A 17013-nucleotide genomic window follows, 5' to 3' on the forward strand; every position below is an offset into this window, starting at 1 on the left:
CCCCACACCATGTGACATCCCCAATCCCAATGTACTTCAGTATACTTATATATCAGGTTTCTATATATTAGGGACATTAGCCATTTATCTGTGATATATATTGCAAACATTTTCTCTCAATTTGTCACTTGTCTTTGGTCTTTCTAGGTGCCAGATACTATTTTAAAAACTTCTTATTTTTACATACTTTCCAACTTATGGAACAGTTGTGAGAATAACTCAGAGAACTCCCACATACACTCCTTACCTAGATAAACTATTTTGCCACGTTTGTTTTCATTCTCTCTCTCTCATTTTTTTCAAAATAAGTTGCAATGCCTCAGATCATATACAAAAGCCAATTCAAAAGAGATCAAGGACGTAAATGTGGAAACTAAAACCATAAAACTGTTAGAAGAAAATGAAGGAATGAGGCTGTGGGACCTTGCGTTTAGTGTAGTTGTTGGTAGGTGCTGCCAACTCAGTTCTGACTCACAGCAACCCTATGTGCCACAGAACGAAACACTGCTGGGTCCTCTACCATCCTCAGGATTATTGTTATGTTTGAGCCCATTGTTGCAGCCACTGTGTCAATCCATCTTGTTTAGGGTCTTCCCTTTTTTTGTTGACCCTCTACTTTACCAAGCATGATGTCATTCTCCAGGGACTGACCCCTCCTGATAACATGTCCAAAGTATGTGAGACGAAGTCTCACCATCCTCACTTCCAAAGAGCACTCTGGCTGTACTTCCTCCAAGACAGATTTGTTTATTCTTCCGGCAGTACATGGTATACCCAATATTCTTTGCCAACAGCATAACTGAAAGGCACCAACTCTTCTTTGATCTTCCTTTCTCATTGTCCAGCTTTCGCATGCATGTGAGGTGTTTAGTGATAGATTATCAGATATGAAAAAAACCTCCATCAGCAAAAGACAAAATAGATAGGTATTTAATAAAAATCAAATACTTGCGTACATCAAAGGACTTTACCACCAAAGTGAAAAGACAACCTACAGATTGGGAGAAGATTTTGGGGAACCATATATCAGATAAGGGCCTAATGTCTAAAATATATATAAAACTTTTACAACTTAACGACAAAAAGACAATCAACTCAATCAAAAAACGGACAAAGGACTTGAACAGACATTTCACCAAAAAGGATATTCAAATGGCCGACAAGCACATGGAAAGATGCTCAACATCTTTAGCCATTCCAAAACCAAACTCATTGCCGTCAAGTCAATTCAGACTCATAGTGACCGTATAGGACAGAGTAGAAACTGCCCCATAGGGCTTCCAGGGCTTTAATCATTATGGAAGCAGACTATCTTTCTCCCTCAGAGGGAGGCTGGTGAGTTTGAATCACTGGCCTCTCAGTTAGCAGCCAAGCACCACTAAGCCACCGGGGCTCTTCATTAGCCATTAAACCCATTGCCATCGAGTCGGTTCTGATTCATAGCGACCCTAGAGAACAGAGTAGAACTGCCCCATAGGGTTTCCAAGGAGCATGTGGTGGATTCGAAATGCTGAACTTTTTTGGTTAGCAGTATGGGCTCTTAAAAACTATGCCACCAGGGTTTCCAGCAACCCTATAGGGAGTTGCAAATCAAAACCACAATGAGTTATCACCTCACTCCCATTAGAAAGGCAATGATTTAAAAATAAGTAAATAAAGCAGAAATGAGTGTTGGCACTGTTGTGAAAAAAAAAATAGAACTCTCATCCATTGCTAGTGGGAATGGAAAATGGTACAGCCACTGTGGAAAACAGTTTTATGGTTCCTTGAAAAGTTAAACACAGAACTATCATATGACCCAGCCATCCCAATCCTAACTATATGCCTGGGAGACGTGAAGGCAGGAATGGAAACAGAAGCCTGCTCACCAATGTTCATCATGACACTTTTCACAAAATCCAAAAGGCAGAAACAATAGAAATGTCCACCAACAGATGAATGAATACACAAAATGCAATGGAATATTATGCAGCTGTAAAGAGAAATGAAGTTCTGATACGTGCCACAACACGGATGAATCTTGAAAACATCATGCTGAGCAAAATAAGTCAGTTGTAAAAGGATACTCTATGATCTCACTTATATGAAATAAGCAAATACATAGAAACCAAAGATTTTTAATGGTTTCCAGAGGTGAGAGGGAGGGGAAAAGGGGGAGTTTTTGTTTGACGGCCAATAAATTGACGTTAATGGTGACGGAATATTTTGGAAAATGATAGCAATAATGATGGCACAATATGAAAAATATAGCCAATGTCATTGAATTGCAAATGCGAAAGTTGTGCTGGCAGAAAAAAAGTTAAAAATTAAAAAAAAAAGACAAAAGGTTAATCTCTGTAATCCATGAATAAACTGCTTTTATTGGAAAAAACTAGGTCACCTATGTCATTCCCTTATCCTCTAATATTTCACTGTTTATTTCCTAGGAATAAGGATACTTTCTTACATAACTGCAGGGCAGTTGTCAACTTCAGGAAATTTAGCATTGATACAATATTCTATTTAATCTACAACCCATATTCCAATTTTGTCAATTGTCCCAATAATTTATAGAATTTTTTTTCCTCCAGTACAAGACCCAGCCTAGAATCCCATATTGCTTCTAGTTTCCACGTCTCTTTAGTCTCCTTTAACATGGAACACTTCCTCAACAGTTGTTTGTCTTTCATGATATCCACATTTTTGAAGAATACACACCAGTCATTTTGTAGAATGCTCCTCAATGTATGTTTGCCTGAAGTGTCTTCATTATTAGATTCAGGCTATGTATTCCCCGCTGCAATCTGACATAGATGATTGTTTCCTTCTCAGGGTATTACACTCAGAAATACATCGTGCCTCTCTGCCTCTCATTGGCAGTGTTAAGTTTGATCACCTGGTCAAGGTGTTGTCTGGCTTCTCCATTGCACAGTTTCTTTTTCCTCCTCGCAACCATCAGTTGATGTTACACTGTAAGGAATATCCTCCCTCCTTCCTTTTCTCTTCTTTCTTCTCTTTCTCCTCCTTCTTTTCCTTCTCCTTCCTACCCTCCTCCTCCTTCTCCTTCTTCTTCTTCCTCTCTCCCTTTCTTTCTTCTTCTATCAGCATGAATTCCTATTTTATTCAGGGGGCTATAATCCGTCCTTATTTATTGTAAGGTTCAAATTGTCCCAGATTTGGCCAGTTGGAGTCATGTTTCTTTCTGACCTGCCTCCATCATTTTGGGAGACACTTCCCTATTTTCTGCCACAGCAACATATTCCAAACTCATCTTCTAATTTTCCTGCCCAAGCCCCTGAATCAGCCATTTTTCCTTTTAGTGGGGAATGGTATTTAGAAACGAAGTTCTAGGTGCTGGTTGTGCTTGTTGCTACTAGAAATGGAATTGCTGTGTTGGAAAAGTAAATGCATAGGTCATTTTATTAGGGTCAATGAGTTGATTAGAGTTAATAGGGTTTATTGAGGCACGAAGCTGTTCGAAGACAGGAAGCATCCTTGCAGAAAGTTGCAAGGTGCTTGTTAACAGAGTTTTTAAAGGCAGTTAGGGGGTTTCCACTAAGGAAGCTATATTGATTGGATCTTAGATATGTCTTTAATCGAAGGGAGGGTCTTACAAAGCCAGAGTCTTTCTGTCATTGGCTTTGTAAATACACTTGTCTGATGGGAATTGGTTGAGTTTGGTATGGTGAGTCAAAAGCATTTTTAACTGTCAAGTTTTTCTTTTCAAAAGGTTTTTATAGTTAGAACACTTTGAACATTCTCTATTGTTCTGTCAGTATCTGGTACAAATGGCCATTTTGATTCATTTGTTCTTAGAAAGGTTTTTGCACCTGGCACAAATGACCATTGATTTTTATTTAATATTCTTCAATAAATGGTATTGGGAAACTTTCCACATGCATAAAAAGGAAACAGGATCCATGCCTCACACCATACACAAAAACAAATTAAAAATGGATTAAAACCTAAATGTGAAAACTAAAATCATAAAATTCTTAGAAGAAAATGCAGGGGCAAGGTTGCCTCTCCCAGCTTTTAACAATGGATTATCTAATATAGCAAAAGCAAAAGACAAAATAAATCAATAGGACCTCGTAAAAATTAAAAACCTCTGTTCTGCAAAAGACTTTACCAAAAAAGTGAAAACACCAAGCTACCGACTACAATACGTTTGGAGGCCACATATCCAATAAGAATCTAATAACCAAAATATATATAAAACTTCAACAACTTAACAACAAAAAGGCAAATAATCCAACCAAAAAATGGGCAAAGGACTTGAAAAGACATTTCACCAAAGAGGACATTAAAATGGCTACAAAACACATGAAAAATGCTCAATGTCATTAGCCATCAGAGAAATGCAACTCAAAACCACAATGAGAAACTGTTTCACTACGATTAATAAAAATAATAACAAATGTTGGCAAGGATGTGGGGAAATTGAAACCTTTATCACTGGTGGGAATGCAAAAAGCTGTTGTGGAAAACGGTGTGGCGAGTTCCTCAAAAAACTAAAAATCGAACCACCATGTGACCCAGCAATTTCACTCCTAGGTGTATACCCAAAAGACTTGAAAGCAGAGACTCAAACAGATAGTTGTACACCAGTGTTCATTGTACCACTATTCAGAATATCAAAAAAGGTGGAAACAACCCAAATGCCCATCAATAGATGAATGGATAAACAAAACAAAATGTGGTATATATAAACAATGGAATACTACTCAGCCAGTAAGAGAAATGAAGTCTTGATAATGTTACAATATGGTGGAACTTAAAGACAGACGTTATGTTGAGTGAAATAAGTCAGTCACAAAAGGATAAATATTGTATGACCTCACTTACCTAAAAAGATAAGAACAGGCAAATGTATAGAGACCAAAGTTTATTAATTGTTACTAGGGGTGGGAGGGAGACAGTAAAGAGGGAAGGGGGCTATTGCTTATGGAGTACTGAGCTTCAGTTTACAGTAATGGAAAAATCACATTGATTAAGGGTGAGGTTGCACAGCCCATTAATGTAATTGCTGGCAGTAATTTGTACACTTGTAAAAAGTTGATTTGATAAAAGTTGTGGGATAGATATATTTACAACAATTAAAAAAAAAAGAGTAGCTGCTGAGGCTGCTTATGTACAACGAAACACCTCATGGGATTTGGTTTTTTGATTTGGAGGTTTAAAGTCGTGGTTTCAAGAGCCATCCCAGTTAACTGGCCTAATATTGTGTCTAGGGTTTGTGTTCTACCTCCTAGTTCATTGTATATAGTGTCTGGGGTCTTAAAAGCTTGCAAGTAGCCATCCAAGTTACAATAATTGGTCTCTATTTTCCTCCAACAGAGGAAAGGAGAGTCAGTAATAGGAGGAGGAAATGGAATGTGAGGTTAATCGCCTCCATGAACAACTGCCCCCTTTGCCATGAGACCAGAACAACTGGATGGTGCCTGGCTACAATTACTGAACGTTTTGATCAAAGATTCTATAGAAGAATCCTTAACAAAAAGAGGTAAAACAGGCAATCCAGAGGCCCCTGAGGTCAGCTCTAAACTTGTATGTAACCAAAGCTGCAAATAGATGATAAGGGACAAAAAATCACCAACAGACCAAATACATCCTAGAACAATGAGTCAACGTGACTTAATGATAAAGCTCACAGATTTCCTCAGAGCAGTTTTTTTTTTTTTTTCCAGAAGCAACTAGATGGAACCAGCCCTAGGGACATGTGCAGAACACCCACTTCTGACCACTACATGACCTTGCACCAGGGGCAGCAGAGGGCTGCAGTCATAGCTGGGGAATTGAACTTGGGGAGCAAGAGACTGTGCAGGCACATGACCCCATACTAAGTCCTGCTATGAATCCTAGAAGCCCCCGGGACTGGAGCCGTCTTGAAGCCATCTTAGAAAAAACATATCCCTACCCAGATGGGCCACTTTCTGGAAAACCCCACCTATACCTATGAATAAACATAAATCTTTTCCACGCAAAAACCTTTAAAAACCCATGCAAATCCTTTGTTCTGGGAGATGGAGGTAAGCGTTGCCTAGGCTCTCCTCATCTCCCCTTGCAAGCCTCTTCACTAAAGCTTTGCTTGTGTGGAAAAATTCTCCATGCCTCACCTGTTCATTCTTGACCAATGAAAGGCAAGAATCGCCTTTACTTAAGGGCATAGAACAGAGGGAAATGCAGAACAGAATTTCAAATTCTCATGGCATCCAGACGTTCTGGAGCAATGGGGACTGGACGAACCCCTGAAACTATTGCCCTGAGATAATCTTTAAACCTTAAACAAAAATACCCCTGAAGTCTTTTCAAAACCAAACAATAGTTTAGCTTAACTAGTAAAGAATGCCTGCATTGAGCATTGAGCTTTTTTAAGACCTATGGAGATCAATGGAGCCCTGGTGGTGTGGTGGTTAACCACTAACCAAAATGTCAGTAGTTCAAATCCACCAGCCACTCCTTGGAAACTCTATGGGGAAGTTCTACTCTGTCTTCTAGGGTGGCTAGGAGTCGGAATCGACCTGACAGCAATGGGTTTTTTTTTTTTTTTTTTTTGGTTTACATGGTGTGATGTTTAAGGTTGTGTGTCAGCTTGGCTGGACCATGATGCTCAGTGGTTTGGCAGTTGTATGATGTTGTGATCACTTCCATGATGAGATTTGATATAATGTGATCACTTCCATGATGAAATCGGCTGTGAGTAGCCAATCAATTTAAAGGGAGTTTCCTTGGGCATGTGACCTGCATCGAATATAAATGGACATTCTGGCAAGGCTTGTGGACTTTTGCTCGCACTGGATCCTGCAGCTGGCCCCTGTTCATCTGACCTCCAGTTCTTGGGACTTGAGCTAGCAAGTGCCTGCTAATCTTGGGTTCACCACCCCCTGCAGCTAAGTGAGCCAGGAGAAGCCTCCATCCTGACTCAGGGACTTGGGACTTTCCAGCCTTACAACTGTTAGCCATTTCCTTAATACAAATCTATCTCTATATATATTTATATGCTTTACTGGTTTTGCTTCTCTAGAGAACCCAGACAATGGGGAAATCATCCACATCTATTCAAAGGGAAAGAATTAATGGTGACCACCTTGGAGATAAGCTACAACATCTATTGATCAGATTCTCTCCCAGAAGAAATGTTTTGTTGAGGCTGCTGTCTTTGACCCACTTGCTCTTAATCCCCTTCCCCATAGCTAGTGCTGTGAATTACCAAGTCCTAGACCTGTGTTTTTTGTTTTTTTTTTTACCTGTGTTTAGTATTTGGATATATAGTGTTAGACCTTCTCTTTCTGGGGATGATTTTTGTCTGGGCTTTGTCTATTCTTTTACCAAGCCTTTTAAGCCTCTTCTCTGCTGCCCCCATCCTTAGACTTTTAGTAGCAACTCGAGCTTTGCTGGAATTTGTCCTTTTTTTCTCTGTTTACAGGTAATTTGAAGTTTTTTGTATTCTTGTCTCCTAGTAAGGTTGGGTCACGTGTGGTATTAGCTGCATTCTTTTTGACCTGACATATTTAGGGGAGGATGTACAGAGAGATTTGAATTCAGGTGGCCACTATCATCCCTGCCAGTACTCTTAGATGGATTAACTCAGTTAATCTTCCCAATAACCCTAGGAAAGAGATACTATTATTATTCTCATTTGATGGATAAATTTCCTCAGTAAATGGTAGTTACCTCTTGTACTGGAAATCTTTAGTCTGACCCCACAGATCCACTATCCTTTTCCACCCTCCTCAGTGACCCATGAGGCTGACTTTTATGGATTATGAAAACCAGCTCTGTCTTGCCCTAGGTGTCACTTAGAGATGGCACCTACCTCCTCCCCAGCCCTCTCTGCCTCAGGATCCTTCAGGCTTAGGGGTGTTAATAGAGCTGCTACCACAGAGACTGGAGAAACACTGAGAGTATGGCCCCCGGACACCCTTTCAGCTCAGTACTGAGGTCGTTCCTGAGGTTCACCCTTCAGCCAAAGATTGAGCAGGCCCATGGAACAAAACAAGACTAAGGAACGTACCAGCCCTGGGGCAGGGCCTGGAAGGCAGGAGGGAACAGGAAAGCTGGTAATAGGGAACCCAAGTTTGAGAAGGGAGAGTGTTGACATGTCGCGGGGTTGTTAACCAGTGTCATAGAACTATGTGTGTACCAACTATTTGATGAAAAACTAGTCTGTTCTGTACCTTCACCTAAAGTACAATAAAAAAAAATTAAAAAGAAAAAAAAATACAGCTGCTACTACTTTCCCTGGGCACAGTTACTAGTGGTTTCTCTCTACCCTGTCCATACCTTTGTAAATATCCCCTTTATGAAACTTCCTTGAATTATTCTAATATGAGTGGGATATTTTCCACTGGGACCCTCACTTATAATCTTTTGTCATCATCATCATCTTCATTTTTGTTATCATCATTACATAATGGTTTTTGAGCTTGGGTGGTTGTTCTTCCTGGTTATGGCTGTACTGACTGCTCTTTAGACAATTCTTATGGCTTGTCCAGGTAGGCCTGGTTGAGCTGAGCCCTGTCTGTAAAGGAGAAAAAAGCACTCCAGGCCTGAGAATGGGGCAGGAAGAAGCCAGGACAGTCACAAGGCCCTGCTCGGTGCTTATTTTAAGTCAGCCCTTTGGAGTGTCACCTGCTCTCAGCTGCTATCTCCCACAAGGTTCTCAGGACAGGCAGGCTGCGAGAGTAACAGGTGACTTGCACATATCTTTCTACAGAGCTCTCCTTCCCTGGCCTGGCAGGTTCCGGCCAGAGGCACTGGGCCTGGTCCATCAGGAAATCATACCGCTTCCTGCTGGATGGGGCCAGTGTAGGCTCGGAGACTCCACAAGGCCATGGATCAGGGAGTAACTGGACAGCCTCCAGTTTTCACCAGGACAGAACAACACCAGTGGCCTGTGTCCTGGCAGGGACAGGGAGGGCAGACAGGTTCTTTCAGAGCTGAGCAATCAACGGGCTCTCTTTTTTCAAGTAGCTTCCTTTAAACTGAAAAATCTCTAGTTCCTTCATTCATCCAACAAATATTTATTGAATGCCTACTTTGAGGCATTGGTGGTTCAGGGGTAAAACTCATGCCTTCCATGCTGGAGACCCAGGTTTAATTTCCAGCCAGTGCAGCTCACATCCGTCCATGGAGACCTGTGTGTTACTATGATGCTGTACAAGATTCAGTAGAACTGCCAAACTAAGATGGGCTGGGAAAAAAGGCCCGGCTAGCTACTTCTGAAAATCAGTCAATGAAAACCCTAAGGATCGCAATGGTCCAGGATGGAGTAGTGTTTGGTTCCCTTGTGCATGGGGTCGTCACGTGTTGGGGGCCAACTTGACAACAGCTAACAACAACACTATATTTTAGGTGCTGAGGAAAGAGCAGCAGACAAAAGAGATAAAATCCCTGTCTTTGTGGATCATGCATTCTAGTAGAGGGAAGATAGACAATAAACCAAAAAATAACTAAAATACTTAGTATATTAGAAGGCGATGATTGCCAAGAAGAAAAATAAAGCAGAGGAGAGAGAAGGACATGCTAGGGAGTTGTTGAGTTTTTAGCAGGAAGGTCAGAGAGGAACTCACTAGGGAGGTGATATTGGAATAAAGACCTGAATGAGGTGAAGAGGGAGCCTTAAAGATATTCCAGGGAAGAATGTGCCAGGGAGGGGGAACAGCCAACGCAAAGCCCCTACAGCATGTCTAGAATGTTCAAGAATGGCAAAGAGGTCAGCATTGGGGCATAGAGTGAGTGGGGGGACAGAAAAGGAAATGCGCTCAGAGAGGCAGTGAGGGCTTGACAGAGCAGAGCCTTCAAGACCACTGTTAAGACTTTGAATAACTTTACTCCCAGTAAGATGGGGGCCATTTGAGCCAAGAAAGAACGATCTCCAGCCATGTACAAGTGTGTGAGATTTATATTAAGTGTGCCACTGTCCATTCTGGAGAGCTCACCCCGAGGATCTCTTCTGGTTCTTTTCTATCCATGATCTCACCTTTGAGAGCACAGGCAAAGAAATAGAAAGAGAGACCCAGCAGGATCCCCTGAGAACAGGTGCTGCAGATCTGAGGATGGGGCCCATCTTTTCAGGGCAGTCCTGAGAGCCCTGATTCCGGAGATGAGAGGCTCTGGAGACACACAGATTCAGGTCTTGGACAGGTCAACCTCCCTAAACCTCAGTTTCTCCATCTGGAAAATGGCATGATTCTAGTACTTCTCTTTTACTTAAGAAATATTTATTAAGCATCTACAATGTGGAAGAACTGATTCTGTAGGGTAATTGCTCAACGGCTCGTCTCTTTCCCCCGCTGGGATAGGAGCTCCATCCACAGAGGCAGGTGCCAGATGGCCCATCTTTGTACCTTTGTACCTGGAATGGCTGGAGAGGGCCCAACACATGGAAGGGGCCTCACTAGATGACTGGAATATAACTAACATGTCATACAATTCACCCATTTAAAGTGTGCAATTCAATGGCTCTTAGTGTATTTGCAGATTTGTGCAACCATCACCGCAATCAATTTTAGAACATTTTCATACACTTTAGATAACACACCGCACCCCATGCCCCTCCCCAGTCCTAGACAACCACTACTTTTCTGTCTCCACAGATCTCCCTCTTCTGGAATTTATATGGATGGAATCATATAGTATGTGGACTTCCGTGACTGGCTTCCTTTACTGAGCATAATGTTCCCAAAGTTCATCCATGTTGTAGCATGCATCATTACTATATCCCTTTTTATAGCTGAATAATATCCCGTTGTATGGAAGTACCATGTTTTCCTTTCTTTCATCCAGTTATGGGCATTTGGGTTATTTCTACTTTTTGATTATTACATACAAGGCTGCTAGAAATGTTTGCATACATGTTTTTGTGTGGGTATATATTTTCATTTCTCTTGACTATGTACCAACTGCTAGGTCATATGGCAAGTCTATGCTGAATCATTTGAAGAATATATACAGGGGAGTGTGTGTGTAAAGACATATATTTTTTTAATATACTCCGTGTTGCTAAAAAGCTGTCATATTTATTCTTTGAAATGGCTCTTTATAGTCCACTGAGTTTAATATTCTTAAAACAATGAACTAATTCCCAGATCTGGGCTATTTAGATAGTGGCTAGACTTTTTGCCCATTTAAATAATGCTGAGCTATCTTCAGATTCATAGGGTTTTTGTCCTTTTAGATCAGGATCCTTCAACTTTGGCACTATCGACATTTGGGGCTGGATAATTCTTTGTGGTGGGGCTGTCCTGCACATTGTAGGATGTTTAGCAGCATTCCAGGCCTCTATGTACCAGATGCCAGTAGCACCCTCCCCATTCAAATTGTGACAACAAAAAATATCTCCAGACATTGCCAAATGTCACCTGGAGGATAACATCAGATATGGCTGAGAACTTCTTTTTAGATACTATATTCAGGATAAATAGCTAAGAATGACATTTCCTGAACTTGTTGATGGGTCTTAATGCTCATGAACGGCCCCTCAACAGGACTGTAGTAGTTCACGGTGTCTTTGCCATGAGTGACAGGAGAATGGACTCAAGGATCCTCATGGAAGCAGCGTGGCACCTGTGAAAGAGTTGATAGAAGACAAGGAATGGCACCTGCATGCCCAAGGGCCCTAATTCCAGGAAAGACAGGCTCTAGAGACACGTAGACCTGAGTCCAAGTCCTGGGGCATCATTTACACTGAGTCACTGGAAGGGCCGCACAGTGCCTACTCGAGGCAGATATGGTTCATGTAGATTTTGTTATGAATGGGGCAGCCATTGACTGAGTGGGGGTCATCATGAAGATAAGCAGGATGAGGCTTGTATCCTGCAGACTTTCTGGAAATGGAGAAAGAGAGGGAGGGAAGGAGCAGGAAACAGAGAGAGGGAGGGAAGCCAGCCACGTCCGGAGAGTCACACTCATGAATGGTTTGGAGTCCGACACACTGAGGGTGTAGATTATGAATGGTCGTCCCAGAACATCCACATGAGAGATATTAATAGAGCTGTTCCAGGAGAGGACGCAATGTGCTTGGGAGGGACTGACACAGCAGCAAGGCCCGGAAGCAGGCCCTTGTGACACCCCTGCCACAGGGAATGGGGAAGGACCTGGCAGGGCACCCTGGGTCCTCTGGCTGACTCTTCTTCACTGGTGTTACTCCCTGGTCAAGGCAGCCATCACCACACAGACTAAGAGTTCCAGGCCTTTCGAGGCTAGCTGCATCCTCACTGAACATGGCTGGTGGCCTGGAGCCATGTTCCCCCATTTGAAGGGTTACATGGAGTCCCTGGTGGTGAAAATTGTTAATGCACTTGGCTATCCAAAAGTTTGGTAGTTTGAGTCTACCCAGAGGCACCTTGGAAGAAAGGCCTGGCAACCTAGTTCAATGGCTGAAAATCAGCCATTGAAAACCCTATGGAGCACAGTTTTACTCTGACATACATGGGGTTGCCATGAGTCACAGTCGACTCAACAGCACCTGGCTACTAATGGATAGAGCCATGGGAGAGACTGGATAAGTAGCCAGGGGAGAACCTCAGCTCCGAGGTCACATCAGGAGGGTGTGGCAGGAAAACCAGACAGGTGCATCTTGTATGTTTAAAGGTCTTTGATCTGGACCTCAGTGTGTCCTTAGGTTTATGCCTTAGGCCTCTGAAGTATTTAGCCTTTAATACGGGCTACACTGTGCAGCAATGAAGAGTTTTGGATTCAGGAGTCGGCCTACCTGGGTTAAAATTTCAGTACCACTTCTTATTAGCTGTGACAGATTGTATCTCTAACAGCGGCCACAGTAACTCCCGCGCCACATGCTCTTCTTACAATGTGAAATTGACACTTCCCCCATCACAGAGTGGGGTCCACGTTCTTTCCTTTTGAAAATGGATGGGCTTGTGACTGTGGCAGAAGAGACACTATGTGTTGACTTCACAGGCTAGGTCATCAAAGGGGAAGTAACTTCTGTGTTGCTACTGGAAAGCTTGCACCGAAGCCATGAGCTGCCACGGAAACAGTCCAACTGCTCTGAGGCCACCATGTTGTGAGGAAGCCCAAACTGGAGAAGCCCTGAGAATATGTGAAGAGAGATGAATGCCTGGTCAGCCCCATTCTGCTCCGGCCCCCTCTGTTCCAGCTCTGGCCACCATCAGACTACAACAGCATGAGAGAGCCACACAGGCCTTTCCCAAATTCCTAACCCAAATCATGAGAAAGAATAAAATGATTGCTATTGTTTTAAGCCACTAAGTGTTTTAGGCCACTACATTTTGGGGTGATTTGTTATACAGCGATTGATAACAACAATGCTAGCTGTGTACCTTAGGCAAGCCACTTAAGCTTCTCTTCTCCCTAGTTTTCTCATCTCTAATAACAATACTACTTCGTGCCAGTTGCCAGTTGCCATCGAGTCAACCCCAGCTCATGGCAACCCTATGTGTGTCAGAGTAGAACTGTGTTCTACAGGATTTTTAAGGTGGTTCATACAGTTAACACACTCAGCTGCTAACCGAATTGTTGGCAGTTCAAGCCCACCCGGAGGCACCTTGGAAGAAAGGCCTGGTGATCTACTTACCTCATAGGACGGTTGAAAATTAATACCACAGAGCTTGGCACAAAATGAGTGTTCAGTACAAATTAGCAATCATACGTATTATTGTTGTTAATATTATATAAATATATTGCTGGTGTTTCATGCTGTTGAGTTGATTCCGACTCATAGCAACCATATAGGACAGAGTAAAACTGCCCTATAGGGTTTCCTAGGCTGTAATCCTCATGGGGGCAACCCACAGACCTTTAGTTTAGCAACTGAATATTTAATGGGGCTCCATCCCATTGCACCAGCAAGACTCCTTATATAACTACATAATATTTAGTTATTACAGTGAAGTCTGTGAAAGCCGGAACTCAGCAGGACCGCCTGGCCTTTCCCAGTCTCTCAGGTTCTCCATCTTTGACAGATGCAGTCTTACCACTTTCCTATTATTCTCTATTAGTGGAAAACATTTGCGTCTTTCCTTCTCTGACTTATACATGTTTCCACCTTATACAGGTTCTGACTTTCACAGGTTTTACTGAATACATAAGTCCCACTAGTCATTTCCATTTTCTAGTAGAGTGGAAAACATAGACCTCGGCACTCACTGGGAGTCAGGTTTTGAACTCTATTCTTCCTTCCACTCAAGCCTACTACAAGAGAACTCCTCATCTATCTCCATGGATTATTCCCTTCCCCCACCATGGCCCGTGGCCCCTCCAGTGCTGCTCCAGGAGCAGGAGGGATGGGGAAGTGAGGGCTCAGGATGGAGAGAACATTCTATCCACTGTCTTCTTCTGGCTTCCACCAGCCTTGCCCCAGCCAAATGGTGCTGCATTGAAGGTGTCTGTGAGTCCTCTTACCATCTCCTCTAGCTTGGACCCAAACTCTGCTGAGATCTCTTGGCCTACTTTCCTGACCCTCCACCATAGCCAGTCCTCTGGGCAGCCTGAAGGCCTGGACACACATCCCTGTGACAGTGTGTGAGCTCGGAAGCCTAACAACACAGCCTTCTCACCACTGGATTACACGCGACAGCACCCTCAGGACAACTGTTTTGCAACATTCATTCACAGCCCCACCGCCGGTACACTCTGTTCAGTCATTCCAGCCCATCCTGTGTTCTTGACCCTTGACTTCATGTTCTTCAGGTCCAGAAGGAGGGGGTTGAACTGAATATCTCTCATGCCCAGACATGTGCCCATTTCTCTGTCCCCAAGGACCCCATCACACCTGCGGGGTGAGGTGCTGGAATCTGAGCCATCCCACCCAGCAGTAATAATTGTGTTCTAGCATGGACATCTCACACATTGTTCTTCCAGATCTGAGACTGCTGGCTTGTGCAAGCTACAATCAGCTTATATTCACAATTGCGATACTAGCTGCTATGCATGTGGGACTAATGATGTGACTATACTCCGTTAAGTACCTTACCGTAATCTTCAAAGAGATCATGTAGGGTGGTGTAGAGGTTTTTCAAAGGTGTTGGTTAAATGGCAGAATTCTTGCCTTCCATGTGGGAGACCTGGGTTTGATTCCCAGCCTGGGTGCCTCATGCACAGCCACCACCCATCTGTCAGTGGATGCTCGCTGTGATGTTGAACAGGTTTTAGTGGAGCTTGCAGACTAAGACGGACCAGAAGGAAAGATCTGGTGATCTACTTCCAAAAATCAGTCAGTGAAAACCCAATGGGTCACAACAGAACACTGTCTGATCCACAACTAGTCATTGGGATGGCACAAGACGGGGCAGCATTTTCTTCCATTGTGCATGGGGTCACCGTGTGTCGGGGCCAAAATGACAGCAGCTAACAACTACAGCGGTTTTTTTAGAAAAGTCCATGAATACTTTGATACTCTTCCCTTCAAGAATGGAGCCTAATTTTTTTTCCTTTCACTGTGGCCTGGACTTAGTGACTACTTTCTAAGACATAGAACATGGCAGAAGGGATGGTGGGTGACTTCTAAAACTACGTCATAAAAGAATTGCAGTTTCTTCCTTGATCCTTTGGGTCACTCATTCTGAGGAAAGCTAGCTGCGATGTCATGAAGACAATCAAGAAACCTATGGAGAGGATGTGGCGAGGAACTGAGGCCACCCACCAATAGCCATATAAGTGAGCTATCTTGGAAGCAGACCCACCAGCCCAGGCAACCCTTCAGATGACTGCAGCCTCTGTTGACATCTCGACCAAACACGCAAGAGACCTTGTGCCAGAGCCACAGAACTAAGCCCTTCCCAATTCCTGACCCACAGAAAAGGTGGGATAATAAATGTTTACTGTTTTAAGTCATTAGGTTTGGGGTAATTTGTTACACAGCAATAGATAACTAATTTACATAGGTACCATTCTCTCTATTTTATAGGTAAGGAAAGTAAGGCATTCTCATTCATTCATTCAGCAAATATTTTCTGAGTGCCTACTACATGCTAAGTGAGGGACTGACAGTTAAATGGTAGAATGCTCACCCTTCATGCTGGTGAATGGTTTTGATTTCCGGCCAAGGCACTTCATGTGCAGCCACGACTTATCTATCAGTGGACGCTTGTGTGTTGCTGTGATGCTGAACAAGTTTCAGCAGAGCTTCCAGACTAAGATGGACTAGGAAGAAAGGCCTGGAGATCTACTTTCAAAAATCAGCCATTTGAAAACCCTGTGGATCACAATGATCTGATCTGCAGCCAATCATGGAGATGGCACAGGATGGGGGCAACATTTTGCTCTGTTGTGCATGGGGTTGCCATGATTGGGGGGCCAACTTCACAGCAGTCTGTGTGAAATCTCCCTCTGCCCCTCTCTCATAAGGATATATGTGATAGTATTTAGGATCCACCTGGACAACCCAAGATAATCTCCCCGTCTCACGATCCTTAACTTAGTCACATCTGCAGACTCTGTTTTGCTCACATAGTAAGTTTCACAGGTTCCAGGGATTAGGACATGGACTTGGAGACCATCACTTAGCCTTCCACACTTTCTCTGCTCCAGCCCACTGGCCTCTTACGATTCCTTTATCAGCCCAGTCATTTCTCTCTGGACCTTTGCTTCGACTCTTCTCTCTACCTGGAATGCTCTTCACTGGAATTTTCATATGGCTGACTCCTCCTCATTCTTTCGGTCTCAGCATTAATGGTACCTTCTTGGGGAGAACCTTCCAGTTCACTCTGCCTACCATGGCCTTCCCCAGGTACCCTCTGTTCTTGGCGTATACCAGTTCCTGTTGAGTCAATGCTGACTCATGGCAGCCCCATGTGTGTCAGAGGAGAACTGTGCTCCACAGGGTTTTCAGTGGCTGATTTTTCAGAAGTAGATCACCAGGCCTTTCTTCCAAGGCACCTCTGGGTGGACTCAAACTTCCATCCTTTTGGTTAGCAGCCGAGTACATTAACAACTTGCACCACACAGGAAAGAAGAAAAGTAGTGGAGAAAGAAAGCCCCTCCGCCCATCTCATTCTCTCTCCTTCTGCCTGCTTTCCTCTTCTCTCAGCATGTGTCCCTGCCGTGAGC

This window comes from Loxodonta africana, chromosome 3, assembly GCF_030014295.1.
Source record: "Loxodonta africana isolate mLoxAfr1 chromosome 3, mLoxAfr1.hap2, whole genome shotgun sequence".
NCBI lineage: Eukaryota > Metazoa > Chordata > Mammalia > Proboscidea > Elephantidae > Loxodonta > Loxodonta africana.